Raw genomic sequence first — 6,359 nt, forward strand, 5'->3', positions numbered from 1 at the left:
CAAAATATTGCTAGATAAAGATCACCACCACCAGTCATTGTCGACTTATTTTCACTTGGTTATTACGGATATATTTTTTGTTTCAATCAGTTTTTAATTTTTATATTTTGTTTGAGGCATTGAGTTCAGCATAAAAAAGTAATTCAAAATGATGGGTCACAAACACCACCTTCATATTTAAAATAATTTATTATATTCCAAGATGGCGGCCGAAAACAATACATCTATCATAACCAAGTGAAAATATGTCGACAATGACTGGTGGTGTATGCTTATCTTCATCTAGCAAAATGCTAGTATTAGGTCATATATAATATAAATTATGTAGGCTAAATATTAAATAGATTTTAATCATTAACTTCCTGTACGATAATAATAATAAAGCATTGTGTAAATATCATGTGGTCAGTATTATCGTATTATGTAAACATTTATTGTTTTAAATATTATGCAGGAGTGGAAATTATGATTGTTTATTTGGTGTTGGTTGTTAGGGAATCTCTCATATAGGGAATAAATAAGCTATTACCATAGGTCTCATGGTAAGACCTGGACCCAGGACTGATTTACTTTTTCGATTTGAGGTCCCTAGAGGCCAAAAAACATCATCCGTTCAAATTCATATGATGAAAGGTAAATACGACTCACTTTACTCAAAACGCTGACGCTAACGACAAAATTACAATGATCAAATTTGGTACCTATAGGGGTATTGATTGTGTAGATGTGCAATAAGACTGGGGTTTTCAAAATTGAGGGGTTTAAAGCGGTTTCCCGGGGAAGATCTACCATCTAAGCCTTTATATTTTGGTCTGCAAAAGCTAAACCACAGCTTGGATATTAAATCTGATCGTTTCAAAGTCAAAATTTAGAAAATTGGCTTTTTCCTAATGTTTGTGCCTTAAAACAAGGCAGTTCACATTACACCATGATTACCAAACTTTGTATTCATAAACACGTTGACTTCTGAAATAATGTGCAGGCGCTCCCCGGTGGCGCAATCATTTCAAAGATATGATAATCCATTGCTTGCTTTTTCAGAAATGTTCTTGTTTGACAAACCAGGGTAATTTTTAGCAATAAAAACATTAATAATATTGGAATAATACTCTTTCGTTTAATTTTATATTTGATTTCAAATTATTGTTAATTTTGTATCCTTGATTATAACCCTTTTCAGAAGGACCATATGTTTTGGTATTAAAACCAAACAAAACAAATAAGAAATAAAAATTTACAAAAACCAAATTATCACAAAAAGAGTTTGGTTGGTGTACCTTGGACAATCTTCAAACTTTGAAATCTATTAATTTACTGAGAGTTGCAAACTTACTATGGGTACATTGAGTTCCTCATCTGTCTTCAGTTCATACATTGCAAAAAACACTTTTATCATGAAAAACTTGAAAATTTTTAAGAGCATAAATGTTTAACAAATTACTGTTTACTGTAACAGCTGCATATCATTTATTGTATAATAAATAATTATTAAAAAAATTATTACATAGGCTACTGCATAATGTATAGGGTACTGATAACAATAAGATAACTTAAGAACTTGCAATATGTGGAAGTGGACTGGTGCTAAATAAAAGTAGTCACAACACAAAAAAGCAACAAATTTAATTTATTAGTATTTGTAATTTTTGACATATTTTTGTAAACCATCAATTCACCTAATTAATTATGCTAGGTACTGTTTTATGCATGCTCTAAATTCATCAATTATTATTATTGACTCTACGTCAATTTTCAAAGTATGTAAGGCATTTAATCCAACCGTGAGTTCCGGTACAGTATTAAGTAGCTTCCCCCGGGACCAACTAGCATCTAACAAATCAAACACATACTTTAACATGGACCGATTAATTAATATCTACTTACTTACACAAGAAACTTAATATTACAAATTTTCTTAATTTTTCCATTTCTTAATCTAGAGGCGACAATTCATACATGCTGCGAAAGAAGATAGCCTAACACTTATATAAGAATTTTAGATCTAGTAATAACAACACAACATGGAACTATCATACATTGAGTTTGTACAAAGAGAATTACAAAAGTTGCAACACAAATAATTTTTAAAATGCCAAAGCCAGAACAGTTATTTTTACATTCACAGTACAGCAATTCCAAAGAACGACCTGAATATATCTGGTATGAAGCTCCACATTTGTTTTATTACTGGACAGAGAAACATCGAATCCAAAAGCCATAAATTTTCATATCAATACCATAGAAGAACCTCAAACCACACAGACACACCGATATAACTACATAACTTTAGGTACACACACGATCCCAAAATAACTACTCTACACTACTTAACCTAACAAAAAATACATAAAAGAATCACTTTTAAAGCGAATTCAAATGTCCTTTCTAGATTTTCAGAAAATCTACAATTTTGATGAAAATTTAATTTTTAATTGCTTTAGATTTGATCCAGCAATTTTAACCCACTCAATATATCACATACGATTCCATTTGGATTGACTAACCGACGCAATTTGCGTGACACAACTCAAAATTAAAGCTAGGTATTATGTGATAACTCTTTTGGTCACACAATAACTATAAAGTTTACTACAGTAATATTCACAATGTAAATTATATCACAATACAGTTATTGCGAGATAACACAAAATAATTTAATATCAACAAAACAACTAAGAATAAATTTCTACATTTCTAATTGGTACGATTTACCCGATTTTAAAACTCATTGGTATGCAAGGAATATGCCGTGGAAAACAGAAAAGACTTTTTTACCAAAAGCCTCTTTGTAACTAATGAATAATATACCATAACCATAACCTTTTGACTCTTCCATCACGTCTTTTCTGCCTTACTCACGGACACTACCGACTCTCTGAGAGTTTTACAATTAATAAATCTGGAAATCATAAATAAAAAGAACTCTACACTTTAAATAAAATATGATATTATTGTAGCAGGTACACAAATAGCATGTACAGCCCTTACAATCTACGACGATCACATCCCTCAAATCACAATGGTCAAATAATAGAGATAATAGTACTATAGGTTTACATTGTTTGTGGCTTCGAGTCATATTTACACTGTTTTGTATTAAGTGAAGAGGACAACAAAAGCAAATATACCGAGTTTGTATTACTGTTATATCTGGCACCTCTCAGCTCTGAGTAGTACAAGAATGTTCCATAGTTATAGGGACAATTGATATTTTAATGAAATAAAGGTAAAAATATGAGTATTTTTGTTTGTCGTGTGCATCTAGTTTCACTTAAGTTGTTCAAAGTTAATTCACTAACCATTGTTAACATGAAGACCTGATACCAATTAGAATATGAAATCCCGGTTACTAATTAATTTGGGAGGATAAAACTAAAATGTTAAATACAAATTCACAACAATAATTACTATTATCAGACCATCGTGAAAGAGTTCTAACCTCATTCCTTGGCTGTACAGATTTACTTCAAACCTTTTTCTTAACAATTAGTTCAAGTTGAATAGGCTTTTCTAAAAGTACAAACAAAAGTAAGCTACAAAAACCTTCATCTATGAAACGATCACATTAACATTCACTTTCTATACTTGTAAAAAGGCTCAAATTTAGAAGTTTCAAAATTTATGTTTGATTAATTAGGTAAATTTTTAAACAAATTTGAAAGTGTTACAATAAAAACAGACTTGTATTACTTGCCTCCAGAGAATAACAATAACTTATTTAAAATAAAACCATTTACTTGTTCATACAATTTTCACAATACTACTTGTGAATAGACATCTTTTAACACTTACATCAGTTTACTAACTTTGAATCTTGATAAAAAACTTGAAGAAAAGTTTATGTGTTACAGAGGTAAAAAATATTTAAAATCATAAGATGGCACCCATTTGGCTCTAATAATCAGCTTATTTGACTAATGGCCTACTTTGCTTTTCTTGTAAAGACTTTCTAAATGATTAATTTTTAGTTAGTTATTATAAAAGTGCACCAAAAGAATGATAACTCGATGACTGTTTTTTATGACAAATTTTTATCCAAACCAATTGTATTTCGATTTATACAAAAAACTTTCAGGGATTAAGGATTTTACTTTTGTTTGTAATCATAATCAAGACAAATGGAAAAATTCAAACATCAAAAGGGGGTTTGAAGTAAATCAACAACAAAATATCTTAAAACTACACACTCACTCACAATTTCAAGGGACATGTACAAATTGTCGCCAAACACAATAAATTGATAAATTCATGATTACCAAATCATACATAAAATACATAACCTAATGTTAAAACTATACATCCCAAACCGGCTTCAAGAGCCTCTCTTATCCAAACTCCAAATAAACTTTTCAACAAATCAAAATGCCCTTGGATATTAAAGAAATAAATGTCTATTTTAGAACTAAGTACACGAGTGCCGAGATGAAACGTGCTCGTCACAACCCGATGTTGAGCAAGAGAGACCTTGCGGAGGTAGAGGGCAACCCAACGTGACAAAAGCTAATCTACGACTCAAACTGATTTGGTCAATTACGTCGACACACGTTTCATCGGGCCAATCATATATGTATATATAATATATAAAATCTACATAAATCTTTTATTGTTGATCATCTGATAAAAACAAAACAGTGTACTAAAATAACAAAATATTTTTCGTTAAGTTTACACCTTAAAAATTAATAATAACTGTCTAAACCTGAGGTGAGTGGACGGGCCCCAGCCCAGCTGAGTTTTGATCAAGTTTGAGCGACATACACACGGCCTAGCCGAGCATATACCGAGCACATCTGTCACTGCCGCGGCCTTCGCAAGCTAACGTAAACTAACTTTCCTCTTTTGAATTCCGACCAGCTGCAACCTGTAAATGTTGGTTAAACCCAGGTAAAATGTATAAAACTTAATAGTTTCCATTCTGTTTGTGAATACTATGCAAAGAAAAAAACTCATATTATTTTATGTTCTCTGTTGTAACATATATCTTTATCTCCAAATAAATCATTGATTGTTATTATTATACTGAAGGTGTTGATATTGTTTTGAATAGCAACACATACTTTTGAGACACAATTTTACTAGTTATTACAGTTTTGGTATTCCACTTTAGCAACTACAAAAAATTGAATGAGAATCACAACAATTATTTTAAAGTGAACTCATTCATTGCTGTTGTAAAATATAGCACATTTGATGTGCCTACAAGACAGACAGATTTTTATTAAATAGTCTCAATCAGAAAAGGGATTTTAACTGCTGGGTATTACCTGGCATCGCTCCAACAATCCACAGAGAAGCAGGGTAAAATAATAAGTATCAAAAAGACAACAGGGATCCCTTCACTTTCGGATGTGAGGGCCTCTAAACATTGAGCCAAAGTGCCGCATAACTGTCTCCCGAATTCCGAGAGTATCACAGTCAGTCAGACCACGTGCAGTGAGCAGGTGTGCTCCTTATAACTACATCATGCATTCACGCACACACACACACACACACTCACTCTCTCACAGCATTCACTACAAGTTCTTGTACTGTTTTCACATAAAACATGGAATTCTTTACAACATTTTCACTCAATAACTCTTTTTCAACAAATAAAAATTAACACGCATATACAACTTTCCGTGTGGACGAGGAAGCAAAGTAATCGCGCCGTGCATCTTTAATAGCATATACATACATACGTGTAGCAAGGTGCTATGCTTGGCTTATGCTACTGGCATACCCATACCCCTGGTTACCAGTCTAATAACAACAGCAGGCATTATCACTGCCCCCACCTGAGGCAAACCCGTATTTCAGTAAATAGTGGACAAACTAAAGATAAATTATTTTATATGTATGCGCTAGGTATATTTGATTTAAATAATGTTCATTCTTAAAAGAGTCATGAAGATTTTTTTCCATCCATTACAGCTTTTCGTTACTGGAACTTTTCTACATTTTTGAACAGACGTTAATTATTTAAGGATAGAGTTTGCATGAGATTTTCAAAATAAAAATAAGACAAAAAAAGGGTGAGTAAAAAGTAAGTAAAAATAAGGGTGCAGTATGGATTTAAAATTTAGCAATAGTCTGATTAGGAAATTACTTGTGAACAGAATAGACTAATAATCCAAATTATGAGACAGGCAGACTGACATCCAGTTTTATGTCAACCTACTAAAATATGACATGGCTAACTTTCAAGAGAACAACAATTTGAAATGAAAATGAAGGAATATATGACAGTCAATTTTAAAAGCACCATCTCTTAGAACTAACAAAAGCAAATTGTTTGATGAACCTTTGATTATACTAATTGTATCGGTGTAATTTTTTTGTACATGAGTAACTTTTATCAACATTGGAATTTTTACATT

Source organism: Macrosteles quadrilineatus, unplaced genomic scaffold, assembly GCF_028750875.1.
Source record: "Macrosteles quadrilineatus isolate MER2022 unplaced genomic scaffold, UCM_ALF_1.0 Scaffold_8__2_contigs__length_117827958, whole genome shotgun sequence".
Lineage (NCBI taxonomy): Eukaryota > Metazoa > Arthropoda > Insecta > Hemiptera > Cicadellidae > Macrosteles > Macrosteles quadrilineatus.